The sequence below is a fragment of the Pyxicephalus adspersus genome, chromosome 11 (genome assembly GCF_032062135.1).
Source record: "Pyxicephalus adspersus chromosome 11, UCB_Pads_2.0, whole genome shotgun sequence".
Lineage (NCBI taxonomy): Eukaryota > Metazoa > Chordata > Amphibia > Anura > Pyxicephalidae > Pyxicephalus > Pyxicephalus adspersus.
This window is the reverse complement of record NC_092868.1, coordinates 8,398,391-8,418,052: the sequence shown is the minus strand read 5'-3', so window position 1 is coordinate 8,418,052 and position 19,662 is coordinate 8,398,391.

The following is a 19,662-nucleotide window of genomic DNA, read 5'->3' as shown; positions in this document are numbered from 1 at the left end:
CTTGTGACACCAGGAGAAAAACTGGGAGCGAGCAGATGTTACTATGACAGAAAGCCGCAAATAGTAATATCAATCTGCCATATTTCCTAATCCTTCTCAGTTATTCAAAAAACTGCTGGAGTTTGGCTATAACCTTCTTAATGGACTCCCAGTGTAACGAGAGCTCAGAATGCTAATGAGACCCATTTTAGGAAAGCAGAGCAAAGCAAACTTACAGGCACCAATTCCAACTCCCCTTTTTCCTGATAGAAATGTAATGCTAAGCAGGTGAATGCCCAACTTGACCCAAAGGAGGTCTTTTGTAAAATCAAAGCGTCATAGACCTGTCCCTGAAGGGAATCAACTCTGAATCCTCTATTCAAAGTATACCAGGAGGTAGACGGTGATTTTAGATTGGCAGTTTGGAATTGGGAGACATGGCTTAGATTTGGACCTAAAAGACCATGGACAATCCCAGTTAGAAGATCATTGTCCATGAAAATGTCCTGCATGCTTTAACAATTTGAAAATCAAAAAAACTTTAGTAAAACAAATCAGAATTCAGCTTGCTGTACCCAAGGGGATATTTTTAAGGCACGGCGTTCCATATAGGCACGAACATGCCTGTAGTTTTCATATAAGAAATGTGTTTGCAGTTGGAAAAAAAAACTCCGGCTGTCAGTTACATCTACAACCAGGTGCCTCGTCCTCAGGATCACAGTTTATGTGTGTTTTCCTTCTTGACAACTGAAACAAACCAACACACCACAACAGCAAAACTCCAGCCACTTAACTGTGGCATAATTACATTTAATTAAGGAGATCAACAACATTTTTAATTTGTTTACAGAATATTTTGACATAAGTCAGATGTTATTCTGTCACATTGCTCTATCTTTCCCCCAGGAAATCGAGAGCTAATTAACTTCAGATTGGACAAATTAACACATTAAAATTAGGAACATCCCAGCCCTTCTATAAATGAAACTATAGCTTAGAATAACATAGTGTTAGCCAAATAAAAATAAAAAGGAAAAAATCTAACATTTGCTAATATATATATATATATATATATATATATATATATATATTTTAATATATATATATATATATATATATATATATATATATATATCACCCAATAAAAAATTACATTATTTTAGCATGTTGATTTAGCTTAAAGCAGTTGAAGCTTTATTCTTTATAACTTTATTCTTGTGTAAAATAACCCTTTTCGAAACAGTCACCTAATACCAATCTTTAGGGTTTGCACGACTGCAGTAAAATTGTTACAAAATTTGTAAAATGTTGTAAAATTGTAATATATCATGCCTATTGAATTGGGTTTTAATGTGTATTGTACCGTTACTTGTGTATGGTATGTTTACCTTAGACCAATGATTCTCAACCAGGGTTCCTCTAGAGGATGCTAGGGGTTCCTTTGAACAATTTGTCCATCTTCAAGTCCTACTGACACCAATTATCTGTTTATCTGATGGGTGACATACTTCCCACTGGCCAACAATGTAAGAGGCATTGACCAGCTGGCCTAATGTACCATGAATTGGGCATATTATAAATATTGGCAGAGGTTTCCTGAAATCTAAACCCCTCCTCTTAAAAAGGTTGAGGAAGGCTCCCTTTCACATGTCTTTCCATCAAAAATGGATATTCTTGTTGGAAAGTCTATTGGACAGAGTCAACTGGTTATCTCAGCCTTTTTCAATCTTTTTACAAGTCTTAGGGAACCCCCTACTATAAATACTATATCCACAGCTCACTGTATATTAGCCTGGTGGTTAGAGGGAAGAATGCCTCCAATATAATGGCTAGCCAATGGGAAGAATGTCACCCTTGCAAACAGCCAAAAAAAATAATTGGTGTCAATGTTGGCCTAAGAGGTCCAAATTGCTCATGGTTCAGGGAACCCCTTGCAACCTCTGGAGGAACCCTAGCATTCCATGAAGACATTGAGAAAGGCTATATTGGATAGTTCACTGGTCTGTCCACCAAATAGAATATTCTTGTTGGAAAGCCTATTGGCCAGAGTCAACAGGTTACTCTTAAACAGTATCTTACGAAAATCTTGACACCATTCCATGTTGGGATCTACTACTCAAAAAAGCTAGCACCACTATGTATTAGCAAGAAGATTGGTACCATGTTTTGATAGTAGGTGTAAAGCCTTTAAGCTCTGGATAAGGAAGGGATTCTTCACTGTAAGGTCTGTGAAAATGTGGAATCGGCTCCGTCAGGAAGTAGTTTCAGCAACTACTATAGATTGGTTTAGGAAAAAGCTGGATGATTTCTAGAAGCACAGAATATAACTGGGGATTAAGGCTTTAAAGTAAAAATAACAGACACTGTTGATCCAGGGAACATCCGATTGCCTCATGGAATCAAGAAGGAATTTTTTTGCCCTGTTGTAGCAAATTGTACCAGGGTTTTTTTTTGCCTTCCTATTGACCAACTATGTCTATAGGGTTTTATATCTGGGATATATTTATTTCCCTAGTGATTGAACTTGATGGACTTATGTTTTTTTCAACCTAACCTACTATGTAACTATGTAATATTATTACTATATAATTACTGGCTGAATGCCATTTATATCCTTTGGCAATGTAATTAAATATCATTTTAAACTACTGAATCTAGTGGTTGTGAGACTGATATCTGAAAAGTTGTCACTTCTTGTCAGCAAAACTCAAAAAAGGGGTTGTCATTGACATTACTGTATAAAAGGACAGATTGTTTTTGCAAAAATAAAAATAGTTTTTGCATAAGCAAACTTTCATTTTAAATAGGATTCTGCCAAGCCCATGATATTTGTCATCAGTACATGTTTATCAGGTTTACAGGTTTGCGTTTTACGGTAGACAAAAATAGAATGTATTATTTTGTGATGTGAGCAGTTGTATATTGGTTTAGATGAGGGCAGGTCCGAAATGTCAGTTGTCATTGTGAAGATAGAATATTCAGCAAATACTAAAAATGTGAATTGGCAGAAATAAAGGAGCATGCTTAAAGCCTATTTTTTACTAAAAAAAATGTATCTTTCCTTTTAAAAGCCCTTGATCCTCCTGCAATCCACATAGGTCCCAGCTTCTTTCTTCTTTCCAGTGTGGACAAGACAGCGGGCATGGCCATTTTTTTTCTTCTTCATCTGGGTTCTGCTCATGTAAAATTTCCTAGATAACTAAAAATAAAAAAAAATTAAGAACTAAACTCATTGATGGGTGGTTGGCTAGCACAGCATACATGCCGATTATGGCACATACTTACCTTGTGCTGTCACTCGCCATCTCCCCAACAGACCTTCATGGACCCGGAAATCCTCCTCACTGATTGGATGATGCAACCCCTGGGTTTGGGCAGGACTTTATTCTTGGTGGCTGGCTCTTTGGCGACAAATCTCTTGCAAGGGGATAATTCACTTTGCTATGTGAAAAGCCTACTTTCTTGAGTAAATTAATCCCAATGTCATTGCAATGGTCCCAGCTCCCCTAAACCCATCTTGCCAGTGCTCTTTCCTCCTCCCTCCTTGCAACTGCCATTGAAAATAGGAGTGTTGGTGACGTGGGGGAGCGGTGACATCATTACTCTAGTAAAAAGAGAAAAGTGCAATGTCGGAGCACAGAAAAGGGAAGTATAAGGGGATCAAAGGGAGGGTTCATTGCACACCTTCCAACATGCATGTGAAATTAAAGTGCACAAGGGGTCATTGTGATAGTAAATGGAGGAAATCTCTGGATACCTGGATAGCAGCTGAAACCAGACAATATTAAATATTTGCCAATTTATTCATCATTTAAAACAAAACCTTTGCCCAGAAACACCGATCATATGTTAGCAAAAGGTTTGTTTGGAGTTCCTAGGTGTTTTTTTAAGATTTTGGGACTGTACAATAATATAGAATACATTGTGCAATGATCAATGAACAATACATAGGGTCAGTGATAGAGTCTATGGAGCCCTGTGAATAACATATCTTGTACCAAAACCAAAGCATAGGGTCAGTGATGGAGTCTACTGGACCCTGTAAATGCTTTACTTTGTACCAAAACCAATGCATGAGGTCAGTGTTGGAGTCTTCTGGGCCCCGTGAATGCCGTTTCTTGTATATGCATACATGGGGTCAGTGATAGGGTCTACCTTGTGAATGCCTTATCGTCTACTAGAACCAATACATTTGGCCTGATTTAAAGCTCTCCGAGGCTGGAGAGGATACACTTTCATCAGTGAAGCTGGGTGATCCAGCAAACCTGGATTTGATTTCTTCAAAGTCATTTGCGATGTTTGCTATGTAAATGCTTTGAATCCTGCCCCAGATCCATTCCAGGTTTGATGGATCACCCAAGTTCACTGATGAATGTGTATCCTCCCCAGCCTTGGAGAGCTATAATAAATCAGGTCCATTGTGTTAATAAGGGAGGTCTGTTTGGCCTAGTAAATTCCTTATCGGGTACCAGAACCAGTACATAGACTTAATAAGAAAGTCTGATTGGTCCTGTGAATACATTGGGAACACACTAGATCCATAGATATGACTTTCTTGCAACTGCTGGCGATTTGAGTGCACACATGCTAATCAAGGTTCTATATCTGTATTCTTCAGGGAGATTTTTAGGATTGTCTGCATTTTCACTTTTTCAAGAATGTTTGTGTGAACAGAACATTCTGTTCATGGAACTCTCTTCGAAACCTCGTCCATTGCCTAGGGACAGGTACATTCTTAAAAGATGTGATGTTGGTAGAGCAAGCAAGCAAGAAAAATCCTGACACAGCGATTAAGAAATGTAGTTGTCTCTGTAAACATTAAATGCCCCAGACAAACTATGAATCACTTCATTTCTAGACAACGGCTGAACATTGACGTACAACTATATATGTGGAAAAAGAGTGAGAACTCCTTTATTTCTATAGTAGTGACAATTATTGGAGCCAACACACACCAACACCCCTGCAATAAAGAGGACCACTTTCTCAGTGACGAGGAAAAGGCAGCACATGGATCATGGGTTGGGTTTTCTAGTAAAACCATGGGCCGGTCAACAATTCATTGGCCGAATCACTTCCTTCACAGACATGAAATCACTTTTGGCCAGGCTAAGTATGTTTTTGAACACTGGGTGGGTTCCGCAGTTAAAGAAAAAGTACACTTGGAGGAAAGAAGTATAAACTTCAGCAATATGGAGTTGCATGCACTGTATGGATCCCAACTATCCCTCTGCAGGACAGTCCATCAATGAGGTCTAAGTCATTCTGTCCATATTTCCACCAGAACTATCATTAGTGGTGAGTTGTATAGACACTCCAAAACTTGGAAACCTAAATGGGGCCCCCGAGATGTTTGAAAGACCCATGTAGTGCATCAGAATTGGAATTTTTTGCAAACTTTAGGACACCTTGGTTTAGACATCAATTATGTTTCATAGAGCCCTCATTTAATCCCTTACACTAAGCTAAATTATAATTCACATACTAACCCTCACTGTTGTCTAACTTTTGGAACCAGGGCTTCGTTAAACCCTGGGGTCCTTCAAAGGTTGCTAGAAGTTCCTTAGGCAATCAGTACTTTGTGCCTGTCAGTTTAAGTGACACCAATGACTTTTTTTGGCTGTCTGTAAAGGTGATCTTTTTCCCATTGGCCATCATGGGTTTTCAAGGGTTCCCCCATGTATAAAAGGATGAGAGAGGCTATCCTAAACAAGCCAGCCTCCCACTCGGCATATCGGCATCCCCAGCACACTGTGTGCAGCTTGAGCATACATTATGTCCTACAGCCAATGAACACATTAGTTTCCAGGTCAGGATTATGTTCTGCTATTGGCTGCTAGTCCTATTTAAGCACTCTAGTTCTAGGTGCAGGTTTCTAGCTTACCCATTATAATTTTGCCCTAATAGACTTCTTGGACTTCCCCTTGGCTCAAATCTGACTCTGTTGATTGTTTTCTGCCTGCCCTAAGCTTGGATTGTGCTGACCCTTGTTATTGTTCAATGCTTGCCCTGACTTCAGGTTATCTTGACCCTAATTTTCATCTTCAGCCTTCTCTGATCACAGGTTGTCCTAACCCTGATTTTAGTCTGCCACCTACCCTGACCTTAAATTGTCCTAACCTTGATTTTTTGTCTGCCGCCTTTCCTGGCCCCAGATTGTCATTACCCTAACTATCCGCCTGCCCTGAGCTTAGACTGTCTTAACCTCGACTCTTGCCAGCTTGGACCTTGACCTGTCTAACTCTAAACCTTCTGCTGAGACTCAACTAGTCCTGTACTCACTAGTCTGCTGTGGGTGGGTAGAGCCTGAGAGCTGCAACCTAGTGATGTCCCTTGAGCAAAGTAGACTGGTGACCACTAGGGTTACTAGCTTATCCTCCCTTGAAGGGTGCTCAGGTGAAGACTAATCAACACTTCACACCCCACCTGCCCTGGGATTACTTAGGGGGACATCCGTGCAAATGCGTTGTATGCAGCTGCTTGCTATCCAACATCATTTTCTTTTCACATGTCACAGAGACAGGGCTGCATCAGAAACAGTCTACTCTCCGTGTTATAGGGCCAAAAAAACCTAAAAGGGATTTTGTTCTGAACAATGCACCTTTATTCAAAAATTAGTCAGTTGGTTTCCACTGGGTACTATGTCTGAATTTTATGTTTTGCCCTAAATTCTCTTCTGACATTGGAATGGGTGTTGCACTGAAAGGCTAAACTGCACCAAGTGATCGTCACCCCTCCCTAGTCCTTGGCAGCAGAATTTCGTTCTGCTCAGTACGTCATGCACACAATGTTACGGGCTGGCCAAATGCAGAGTGAAAAGACCCGTGCTTTGTAATAGTTGAGTAAGGAGGATGTACAATACATACAAACATTCTCTGCATTTCTGAACATGTGATAGAGCCATTAATCAAAACCTAACCCACTACTTGTTGCATCACATTGATGTACCTTTCCCACAGCAACATACCAAGATTTCAAGTTCTACAGAGTAAATATGTGATAATGGTGGCTCCCTTTCAAGCTGTTGAATCAAAGCCTTCAGTCCATAACTTTGGTTGGGTTCAAACCGGTCTTGAGATCACATATGGCTCCCAGCAGCTAGCACCTTGCCAGCCCCTTGGTTACTTTTTCAATTAAAGAACAGGCGTCTACATATTTGACAGCAGGCGGCAGCGAGTGGTACTGCACTACTCACTGCCTCCCCCATGCATTCTCCTTGGGGCAACCATGGGTAGAAGCTACTTGTAGCATCTCCCCGAGGCAGCGGTTTAGTGGCATGAGGAAGCACTAACTACACTGCAACTTCATTACCAGTCTAAACATAGCCTTTATGAAGATATAAGTGACACCCATTTATTAATAAAGGTCCCTGCAAGGGAAGGGACAGCATACATACCTCTGGGAGAAAAACACGCAAAGATAAAACAAATGGAGCTCCCGCATCTAAGAACTTGCAAGCTAAAAAGTATTCGATCTTTGTTCTTGGGGTTGGATACGTTTCCAAACCACTATTCGACTCACATGGTAAGCTGGTCTCAAATGGAGGAGCTACCTAAAGGGGGTTTTGGTTCCTGCATGTGGCACTCAGTTAGGTCAACACTAGCTGAAAACTAAAAAAGACCTCTCTCTTCACAAATGGACCCTAAAGGGTCATCATACCAGTGACAAACCTGTTATAGCTTCCACACAGGTGGTCAAAATCTCAGAGAAGAAACTTGTTGGAAAGCTGCTGTAGATATGACTTACTTACCGGTCAAGAGGGCTCTGGACACATGGAAGAGCCTTCTTGTTTTATTGGAGACAACAGGAACACAAAAGCAGGAAATTACATCAAAATCATATGATTCCACTGGAAAGAATTAAATTCCATACAAGCATTGAACAATAGACCACCACCTACTGGCAGAACTACAAATTATAGTACAATATCAGAAAGTTTGCTGCCCCTATGTCTGTATAAACAGCATGCTTACAAACTCTCCTTTTTGTAGAACATTTTTTTCCAATTTCACTTGTTAGTGCATGTCGACAGGAATATAAAATGATTGCTTCCAAATTATATAATGTGGGCATTCCACCAGAATAGAAAATTAGGTGTCAATTTCATCAAATTCTGTTATATTCAGTTGTATTATATATTTTAGTGGTGGAATGTGGCTATATTGGAATTATTTTAACATGATTATTTTGACAAGGTGGCAAGAGGGCAAGAGTAGGGGTGGGGAGACTAGTTCTGCTCTTACATAACGTATACTTTTTAACAGCTCATACTATGAAGTGCAGAAGTGTCACTTACACATTTATTAGCTTTTTAATAGCTTTGTGAATATAGTTTCTAGAGCAGCAGCTACACACAAAAAACAGGTAAAACAAAGCAAAGGTAAACCATCAAGAAAAGGTTTATAAATAAATGTTATGTGACAAAGTCCAAGCAGATTCTTAGGAGTGGTGTATGAATAACAGAGGAATACGTTGGCAATGACATTATACCATAACAAGCAGTCTATAGTAAGATAAGAGGATCCCAGCTATAAAGTAAAACAAATCCTAATACACACAATAAAACTATGTGACCTTTGGTAAGGGGCAGATGTCTAGGGTGTAGAAAAAATAGGTGTTGTATTGTCATCATGGATACAAACAAACAAAAAGGTGAAATAACCTTTGAGGTCTGTGCAGGAGACTGAAAAGTGATTCAGATTCATAAAACTAATTTCCATGGAAAGTCCACAGTCCGGGCTATTACAGCATGCAACAGATATTATGAAATAAGTCAACATGGCAAAGATAGGCTGTTAATTTTTTTCCAAATTTACCAAATTTGGGTTAGCATGAAAGAATCAAAGTGTGAGCGTAAGCGCGGGACAAGAATATTGGTAACAATGTTCTTGAAAGATTGATTGACCTTGTGTAGGTGGTGTTGAGCGGGTTCTGAGGCAGCTCCCCAACTGAAGGTAATGCTGGAAATCGGTGGGGACCCAGAATATATCACCTTCTTGAGAGGTTGTATGGCCAGCAGCTCCCAAGACCTGGAAGTGTTCACATGGTACGCCTTCCCAAACACAACTTTGTGTGGCATGCCAATCATCATGCCAATTTAAAGGATCATCCAGTCTTTGCTTCTTGCTGGATATTAGCTAATTCCTGTCTTCCAGCTCCCATTCCTGTGCCTTTTCACCCTGCTAAATGTCCACTCTTGACTAAAGTCCCACCTGCTCCTTTTTACTTCTCTTGTTGTTACTGATCTTCTACTGATGAACTTTGCTCATCCTGATTGGTACTCTCCCTGATCTCTGGTACTTCACCTGGTTGATGGATCTTCCACTGCTTCCTTATCCTGACTATGCTCCCACGGACTATGGAACAGCCGCCTGAGTCATTAGTACCCATTACCACTTCTTCTGCCTTGCCTTCTGCTCCTTCCTTGTCAGGTGTATATTTGGGGACACAGCCAAGCAACCTGGCACTGGTCTGCAGTGTAATATTCCCACCATCACAGGCTCCGATAAAGTCCTCACGGGTTCTTATTATACCCAGCCCCAGTCTACAAGCCAACTCTCTGGTTGATTCTTCTCAGCCTGAGGCTAGATTGATGTTCTGAAAGAAGATAACATCTGTGGGTCTACAAAGAATCAATGGGAAAAAACATTAAAATTACTGAAATCAAATTGAAAGGTCTACTTTATTAATTATAAATGAAAGCCAGCTTTTGGGAGTCACTGGTATCCAATTCTTCAGGTGTTCTATAGATGATCCCAGGAGGATGTCCAAATGTCCATCAACTTCCTAGTGGGACCGTAGCACATATTACCCACCGTCTCTTCTTCAAGGGATTTTTATTATTACTTCCTCCAGTGGAGAAGGAGAAGGCAAGATGTTGGCTTTCCTTGTCTCTTCTACTTTTCCCCCACCTGGGAAATTCTACCCATTGGTTCCTAACACATACATTCATGGAGTTTTTTGTTGTTGTACTTATTGACACAGACTTCTTTAGGGGTTCCATAGGTGGACCCAGGAGGATGTGGAACGGTCTATTGACTTCCCAGTGAAACCAAACCAAATATTACCAACAGTGTCTTCTCTAAGGTAAATGTGTGGACCATGTTTCCTCCTCTGGAGAAGGAGAATGGGAAAAGATGCCTCTCCTTGCCTTTTCTTCTTCTCCCCCACCTAGGCAACCTTAATCATTGGTTCTTAAACACAAACACTTATGATTTTGAAGTTGTCTTCTACAGGGACCAAACCCAAAGAGGCCACACAGGGATTTGCAGTTCCAAATAGCATTTGATAAACAAAATATATACATAATATATATTCTAGGGACCTCTGTATGTTTGATATGATGATGAATAGTATTGTATATCACTTAAAAAACTGGGGCTACTTAGGGGCAATTGTCCAGGGCCTCACCTTATCCAGGCCCCCGACTGATAGAATGGCATGGTGCAAGGGGCTGGAATGCTGTGCATATGGGACCTCTTTCTCCATATTTGCCCAGGGCCTCATTTAGTCCAATATTGTTCCTGAGCTGAATTCCAGATCTATATAAAACATTTAGATACCAATGCAACTCTGTGTCCCTCGAAACACCACAAAATGAATAATTTAATGAATATGAATATAAAGAAATCCTGCCATGCAGGGCTGTGCAGAGTGACAAAGCTTTGCAAATCCAAGACTAGAAGAATAGAACTACAAACCCTTTGGCAGGTAACACAGCTTCCTTATATTATTCTCCCCCTGTGTATAGCTGCTTCGATTTAATTTCATGATCAGAAAATAGAAGTTATTGGGTTAGGGGAGGGGTTGCAAAGGAAAAGGTACTAAGTTTTATTTCTTGGAAATGTTTTTTAACATGACTTCTCTGAATGAGTTATTTTGTTTCCTAAGAATTTTCTGCACCTCTAATCAAGTGTTGATAATTAAATATAGCAGGATCGGCCGCTGTATAAAATATCATGGCAGATAAACTTGTGATAATTGACAATTATTAGGGAAAACCCTTTTTAATTGCAGTAGTCATATATTTTAAAATAAACAGGGCTGCAGGCAATCTGTGATTCAAAGACAACCGAATTTACTTAGAAACAGAATAATGTCTCCTAGTGGTAAAATTTGGTATTACATTCAACTGACCATAGAGTTTAAAGTCACACATTGCAAATTACCAGCGCATAGATTTGCTAGCTGCATTTTTTAAAGGCCAAGTATGTTTTTTTATCAAAATACAGAAAATAAAAATACCGGAAAACAAGTATCTTTGTACATTCTTGAGCACAGAACTTCTCAAAATTTCTTATGTAATAGTGATGTGAAAAACAGGAGGCGCTTTTAACAAAGGGATGGAGTTAAGCTCTCAGTACATAAGCTTTTTGACTTTTTACCCCTGTGATTTAGAGCACCCCTTTAAATTAATATGGGGTACTCTATGATCAAATGCTCCCTTCGGCAGTTTTAGGGTGCTTCACAGCATGCAGCATGAAGCCCTCCAAAGACACGTTCAAGCAAAATTCTTTTATGCTGTAAATAAACCTAAAGCAAGGTGTAATATTTCAATTAATATAAAGAAAAGCTGTCAAGGTGGCAGATGATATAGGTAAGCAGTGTGTATGTGTGATACCTTAATCCCTGGATTTGTGATTTAATTTGTGTTTTATCCTTTTAATTATTTTATTTCATTTACATATTTTGTTTGTTTTTACAGACTTACCAAGTTTATTTGCTGGTAAGGGGAACAGCAAAACTTTTAGCGTGCAAATCTTGTTGTCAGCCACTAGAGGGCGACAAATACTCTTTTAAAAATAATTCATTGTAGCTTGCAGATGTCTCTAAATAGGCCATTGTCAGCCAGGGTTCCTTCACAGGTTGCTAGAGGTTCCTTGAGCTGTTGCTGACCTCCAATCTGATGGTGCCTGCAAAGTTCTAGGTCCAAGGTCACATGGCAGAGCCAGTATCATTACACCAATGGTCTTTTTAGCTGTATGTAAGGGTTGCATTCTGACTACCTCTGTATAGTGGCAATTCTTTCATATGAGTATCTTTTATTTATTTTAGCAGGGGTTCCCTGTATTCTAAAAATAATTTCTAGGATTCCTTTGGGGTAAAAAGGTTTAGAAAGCCTGCATAAATGTTCCAAATTCCAGTTCTAAGAATATGACAATGGCACCATCTAGTGGTTATTCGGAGTCATAGCAGATTATAACCATACTCCTAAATCAATCCAAAAACAAAATTAGGATATCATATCTACAGAATTCAAAACACAAAGCAAGATATCTTACAATTTGTCTATAAAGTAAAAAAGAAAAGGTCATTACATTTACAAATATCTTCTCACCCCATGGCAAGAAATTGGTGTAAGTTTAAAGTAAGGGAAGCTAAATTTCTGCATTAGCAAGTCTGAAATGTACACAGCTCTATTCAAAGAAAGAGACCTGACCTTTATCTGCCTCTATTTCATTTGCAAGTCCTCCCCACCCTGTGACTTATTAACTTCTGCATTTTTGCTACCCTTGACAGAGACATTTTCAATCACTTCCTGTCCTGCTGACAACACTGTGATCAAACTGGAATCATGGTGAGAAAAAAATTGTGTGCCCTTCATTTTGTTTCCATTCCTACTATATTTGGTACAGTGATGTGATGCACCACAGGTAGGCTGACAAGGCATTGGCTTGTCATTGAGAATACATGAAAACAAAGTGCAACAACACTTGATATTGGCATAGGTGCCAATATTATTAATATTACAAATATTTATATAGTGCTGAGATATTACGCAGCGCTGTACAAAGTCTATAGTCATGTCACTAGCTGTCCCTCAAAGGAGCTCACAATCTAATGTCCCTACCATAGTCATATGTTTTCCACATAGTTTATATGTTCTAAGGTCATTTTCTTTTTTTTTTCTTCTTTTTTTTTTTTTTTTTTTTGGGGGGGGGGCAATTAACCTAACTGCATGTTTGTGGAATGTGGGAGGAAAGGGAGTACCCGGAGGAAACCCACACAAACACAGGGAGAACCTGCAAACTCCATGCAGATAGAGTCCTGGCTGAGATTATAACCTGGGACATATTGCTGCAAAGGTCACCATGGTGCCCATTATTATTATAATTATTACCTTTTAAAGCGCCAACATATGACATACCGTTGTACAATTAAAAAGCACTGCTGATGGTATGTAAACCTGCATGTTAGCAAGGTACAAGAAATTTCACCAGAGGAGGAGAGGACCCTGGGCAACCAGAACTCAGCTCCCTGCTGATTGAGGAGCTCCAACCCACTAAGGAGGCATATTGAGAGCAAGAATCCTTCTCTGCAGCATGCTGACTGTGGACAAGCTTTTCCACTTTATAATGAAATATTCTGGTGCTTTACCGGTGTATTCCGGTGCGGCGTCGGAGAAAACATGCACAAATGCTAGATTTGTGCGAAGAAGATTATTATCAATAATATTACTATTATTTTTAATAAACAGGATTTATATAGCGCCAACATATGACGCAGCACTGTACATTAAATAGGGGTTGCAAATGACAGACAAATACAGACAGTGACACAGGAGGAGGAGAGGACCCTGCCCTGAGGAGCTTTCAATCTAAGAGGTGAGGGAAGCAGCAAACAATAGGAGGGGGGATATACAATGGAGGGTGAGTAGTGAGGGTTTAGGAGACAGAAAATGATGGGTAAGCAAGTTTTAAAAAATGGGTTTTGAGTGCTCTTTTAAATAAGCAGAAAGTAGGAGCGAGCTGAATAGGACGAGGAAGACCATTCCATAGAGTAGTCGCAGCTCTGGAAAAGTCTTGGAGCTGTGCGTGTGATGAGGTTATGAGTAAGGAAGTCATTTGTAGGTCAGTGGAGGTGCAGAGAGAGTGGCTAAGGTCACAAATGTTCGTCTTAACCACAAAAATGTAGCATGTGTAGGTAGTTAGTATTTCAGGTTTAAAGAACCCCTTCCCTCTTATCTAAAACATTGGAAAGAAAGTGCTCTGTAGTCCGCATAGCAAACTGGGAGTAAAGCAACTGATAACAGAACCAAAGAGCACAGAAAGTTATCAGATCACAAGATTTCCTGGAAGGATCAATTGGTTTTTCTTTGCACTTATTGGATGCAAAAAAATAATTTTTAATGGAAACAAACCAAAAGGGATCGACTAAAGGAAATACAGTTAACATTCACTTTGTATGGAGAGTGCTTTTATAAATGCTTCTGAATGCCCCATAAAATGGTAAATGTGCCCAGTATTACCGAAAAAGAGACCTTCAACTCCCCATGTACAGCTTGTGTCTATATGTAGTAAGCATTGTATAATGTGTACACATGTTGGCATAAAAATATTTCCAATGATGACACAAGGCTATTCCCATGAGTGTATTTGGGGTCATTTCCTGCAGATTGCCTCGTCAAAGTGGGCGCAGCATGTCACAGGCTGGCTGTGTAGCGGTGTTGTGTCTACGCATCCGTGATAGCCATAATGACTGGAGTGCGGCGGTGTGCTCACAGCAGGCGTAACATTTGCCTTTACATTAGGTAATGATACAGACAAGGTAAAGTGGTGGGAGAAGACAGCATGATGTATATGGGCAAGGCTGATTGGCAGGATTCTAATCCGGAGCACGCAACGGTCTGCCTGGGGGGAGTGATGTTCAACACGTGTGCGAGAGAATACCACAGCGAAAACTATATAGACAGAAAAATGAACAAAAGTTCTATAAGTTCTCCAAAAAAATGGGGCGAAATAAAATAATGAGGGAGGGGAGATCTTATTATGTTTTAGTTAATGTAAAATAATGGGGTCTCCAAGCAAAACTTTGGATGGGAAACTCCTAATCTACCCCCTTTGCTCCACTAGGTCCATTAGCCAATATGTTTACCCTTCCAATGATTCACTTGTCCCCCCACATCCAAAAAAATGGAAAAAAATAAGAAAGGAATCTATTTTCTCTGGGCCCATTGGTGGCTGCCCTTGAATGCCAGTGTCTTTTCCCCTTTATTGGTTCCATCGCCTATCCACATCCAAAAAATGTCGACAAAGAATGGAAAGGGGGAGGGCAAATGGGACCCCTAAAATGTTGCAGTCAAAGTGAAAGTATGGGACCTGCCAGCAAAACTTTGGATGGGCAACCACTCACCCATCCCTTCTTACTTCCCCTGCCCATTAGTGATGGTCAAGGCGGCTGCCACTGTATTTTATCCTTCAATAGTTCCCTCTCTCTTCCACATCCCAAAAAAAAATGGAAGGAAAAAATCAAAGAGGAGAGGGTGCTCTTAATATGTTGAAAATCTTCGGATTGGAAAACCTGCACCAGATCGCCAGTGTCTTTTCCCATTCAATGGTTCTTGTGCTGCACCACATCCTAAAAAATGTAAACAAGTAACAAGGGGAAGGGGTGTAGGGGAGCCTTTAATATGTTGTACTTAAAGTGGACGTATGGGGTTCACCAGCCAAACGTTTGACAGACAACCCCCTCCTTTCCCAAAAGTGCTCGTCCATGACTGCCAAAGGGCCTTCAAGTGTCTTTTACCCTTCAATGGCTCTCTTGGCACTTCACATTCCAAACATTTGCCTTGGTTTGCTTCCTATCTGTCTGACTATTCTTTTCAAGTTTCTTTCAATAGTACCTCCTCCTCACCCACTCTCCTCCCTGGGTGTTCCCCAAGGGTCAGTCCCTGGACCGGTTCTCTTTTCTCTGTACACCTCCTCTCTCGGTAGTCTCATATCCTCCTTTGGCTTACAGTACCATCTGTATGCTGATGACACTCAAATTTATCTGTCCACCCCTGACCTGTCTCCCTCAGTCCTGGATAAGGTCTCATGCTGTCTGTCAGCCATCTCATCATGGATGTCTGACAGATTCCTGAAACTCAACCTGGATAAAACAGAACTCATCATCATCCGCCCCTCAAATTCCAAATCCCCCCTGATATATATCTAACACTGTTATTCGTCCCTCCCCTCAGGCACGCTGTCTTGGCGTCACCTTTGATTCTGCCCTCTCATTTACCCCCCATATTCAGACCATTTCCAGGTCCGGTCAATTTCACCTATGCAACATTTCCAAAATCCGCCCCTTCCTGTCCCCTGAGACCACTAAACTCCTTTTACATGCTCTTATCATCTCTCGTCTGGACTACTGTAACCTCCTCCTCTCTGGTATTCCACTAACCCGACTCTCTCCTCTACAATCTATTATGAATGCTGCAGCCAGACTCATCCATCCTTCCCAACGCTCCTCTTCTGCTGCATCTCTTAGTAGTTCTCTCCATTGGCTTCCATTTCACCTTAGAATCAAATTCAAGCTCCTGTGCTTGCTCCCTCTTTCTGCTCCCTTAACTGAGCCCTCAAAACCCATATTTTCAAACTTGCCTACCATCTACTTTTGTCTCCTAAAACCCTCACTACTTGCCCACCATTCCATATCCCTCTCCTATTCTATGCTGCTTTCACACCTCTTGGATTGCAAGCTCTTCGGAGCAGGGTCTTCTCCTTCTTCTGTGTCACTGTCTATGGCTGACTTTTTTGCAGGCACTATATAAATACTGTACTTAAATACTAATATTATTAATAGGGGGGCAGAGGGGCATGAGAGCCCTTATTATGTTGTAGTTAAAGTAAAACTATGGGCTCTGACAGCAAAACTTTAGATGCTCAACCCCCCACCTGTCCCCACTACTTTCCCTGGGTCTATTAATGCTTGTGTGTGAACACCAAGGGCTACCAGTGTATTTTACCCTCTAATAGTTCACTTGCCACATACAAAAATATAGATACATAACAAGGGGAGGGGGAAGACCTTATTATTTTGTTCCTAAAGTGAATCAATGGGGTTCATAAGCCAAAACTTTGGATAGGTAACCCCTCCCCTACTTCCCAGGGTCCATTAATGTTTGCCTGTGAGTGCCAAAGGGGCTGTCAGTGTCTTTTTACCCTCCAATGGTCCAGTCCTGTCTCCATATGCAAGGAAATAGAGAGAAACAACAAGGAGGGGCACTGAAAGTCCCTAATATTTTGTTCTTAAGGGGAATATGGGGTTCACCACTTTGGATGAGCAACCTATCACCCACCCCCACTATATAACTTGAGCCCGTTAGTTTGTTGCCTGTGACTGCCATTAGGGCTGCCAGTGCTTTTTTACCTTTCAAAGGTTCCCTTGCCCCACCACATCCTAAAATAAATGGAGCCAAATACCAAGGGAGAGGGGAGCCTAAACCAAAATTATAAATTGTGAGCAGATTATTGTAGAAGGGGCGGACAGTGTCCCTCCTGTAATAAAATTAACTTACCTGCTTGTTTGCATTTTGCAAGGACGCTCACCTCTCCTCGTTCTGTTTTGGGTGCTGGTCCTCTTCCAGGTTGGGGTCTTCAGCCATCTTGACTGGCCAGGATGAAATGACATCCCTTTCATGCTTACGCCATTTTTAAATATGGCAATCAGTTAAGTTTTTGAAGAAATTAGAGTTTCTGATCACCACTTTTTTGGTAATTACTGTGCACCAATCAAAGCTATGTTCTGCTTTGATAAATCTGATGCTAGAAAAGTGGCAATCATATCTGAACAACTGGAAAACAAAGAAGTGGCGTTATCAATTACCTGATTATGACTATTAGATAAAAAAGGAAATGCATGAACATGATTTTTTTTAACATGAGAGCTTACAGATTGGCTTTCCATCTACTCTATATCACTGGCATTTGTTTTCACTGCAGTGTCATGGCAGACGAATACCACAATGCATACAAAGGTCAGGTATGGGAGGTGGAGGCCTCACCCCCCACTGACAGGGACAAGAGGTCGTCCATCTGCCCCCACGTTTTATTCCACATCCCATCATCCTTCCTTATTCCGCCTTTGGACACCGAGACATTATACTAAACTAGGACAATTGATTCTGATTAAAACAAATTAGACTAAAAGCACTTTGTGACCTTGCTGGGCTTTCATTCAATCGGAGTGCCTGCTGAGCATCTGCAAAACATTTGATATCAATGCCAAGATCTTGGCAGTGTGAGATTCAGCCACTAAGGACTAAGAAGGAGCCAGTTTTTGCACAGATAAGCATTTACCATTAGGATATTAACGGGTTAAAATAAAGTCATAGTGGGATGCTGCCTTTTAAAAATTACATTTGCAGGGTTTTAAAATTTCTGAGTTACTCGCCTGGAACAAGTATGAAGCAAAGTCAAAGTAATGCCAGATGTCCTGAACTACTTATTTATTCCTGGTCAGTGACCTAAACAATTACTGAAGCCACTAGATCAATGTAACAGCCAGAGAACCAGGAATTTCAGTATGAACATTCCATCGCCATTTATGATGGTCTATGGTGCAGGTTTTTCTTTGGTATCTAAAACCAAAACCAAAAATGTACAATAATAGGAGGGGAGAGAGCCCTAATTATGAAATAACACATTTATTCAACATATTCCCCCCTGAGACTGATACACTTGGTACAGCGTAGTTGCAGCTTTTCTAGACCGTTCAAATAAAAGTGCTTTGGTTGGACCGCAAAGCAGCTCTCATTGACGTCAAAAATGTCCTCAAAACGTTTCCCCTTCAGGTGTTTCTTCAAATTCGAGAACAGATAATAGTCTGAAGGGGACAGGTCAGGTGAGTAGGGGGGGATGGTGGACCAATTGGAAACCTAGGTTGTTCAATTTGGCAGCCACAACGTTGGACGTTGCGCAGGTGCATTGTCCTGCAAAAATAGGATCCCCTTGGTCACCTTTTTGCAAATTTTTGTCTTAATTGCCTCCTTCAGTTGGTCCAGGAGGTTAGCATAATACTGTCAGGTGATTCTAGAGCTCTAAAGTAGGTAGTCCACAAACAGAATACTGTCCTTGTCCCAGAAGACGGACGCCATGACTTTTTTGGCCGATTTCTGGGTTTGGAACTTCTTCAGCTGTGGGGACCCGCTGTGGCGCCATTCCTTTGGCTGTTCCTTGGTTTCAGAATCATAGATATGCAGCCAGGTTTCATGCTCAGTCACTTACCTAAAAAGTCCTGTGCAGCTTCAAAATGGGCCAAAACAGCTTTGGATGCTTCAACTCGTTCCTTCTTCTGATCACTGTTCAAACATTTCGGCACCCACTTCGCTGAAAGCTTGTGCATGTCTAGGATAGTGGTGATAACAAACCCAACACACTCCCGTGAGATGTCAAGTATCTGGGCTATCTTTTTTGTGGATATTCGCGGGTTCTCAATAATCAGCTCATGGACAGCATCGTAGGTTGCCGGGTCAGTTGAGGTTGGGGGGCGTCCACTGCGGGGCTCATCTTCAACAGTAAAATGTCCAGTCTTAAAACAAGATATCCAGGTTTTGACAGTACTGTAGGAAGGACACTTCTCCCCCAGTGTTTGTGACATCTCAATGTGAATGTCCTTTGCCGACTTTCCCTGGAGAAACAAAAACTTCATGACGGCCCGTAACTCCAACGACGTGAAACTTGCTTGTGCCTCTTCCATCACAGCTTCTCACTAAAAGAAAAAACATTTTTAAGAATCACAAAGACCTAATATTTGCACAGTTACATACTAAGATATTAGCCTGTCATATGCCCCCACACTCATTTTTCCATTTCTTCTGGAAGGGGGTACAGCAAGGAACTTCTCAGCACCCCCTCATATAGCTCACCAATTCTTTTTCTCTTTCTTTCGATTTATAAATTGTTCAACAATCACATT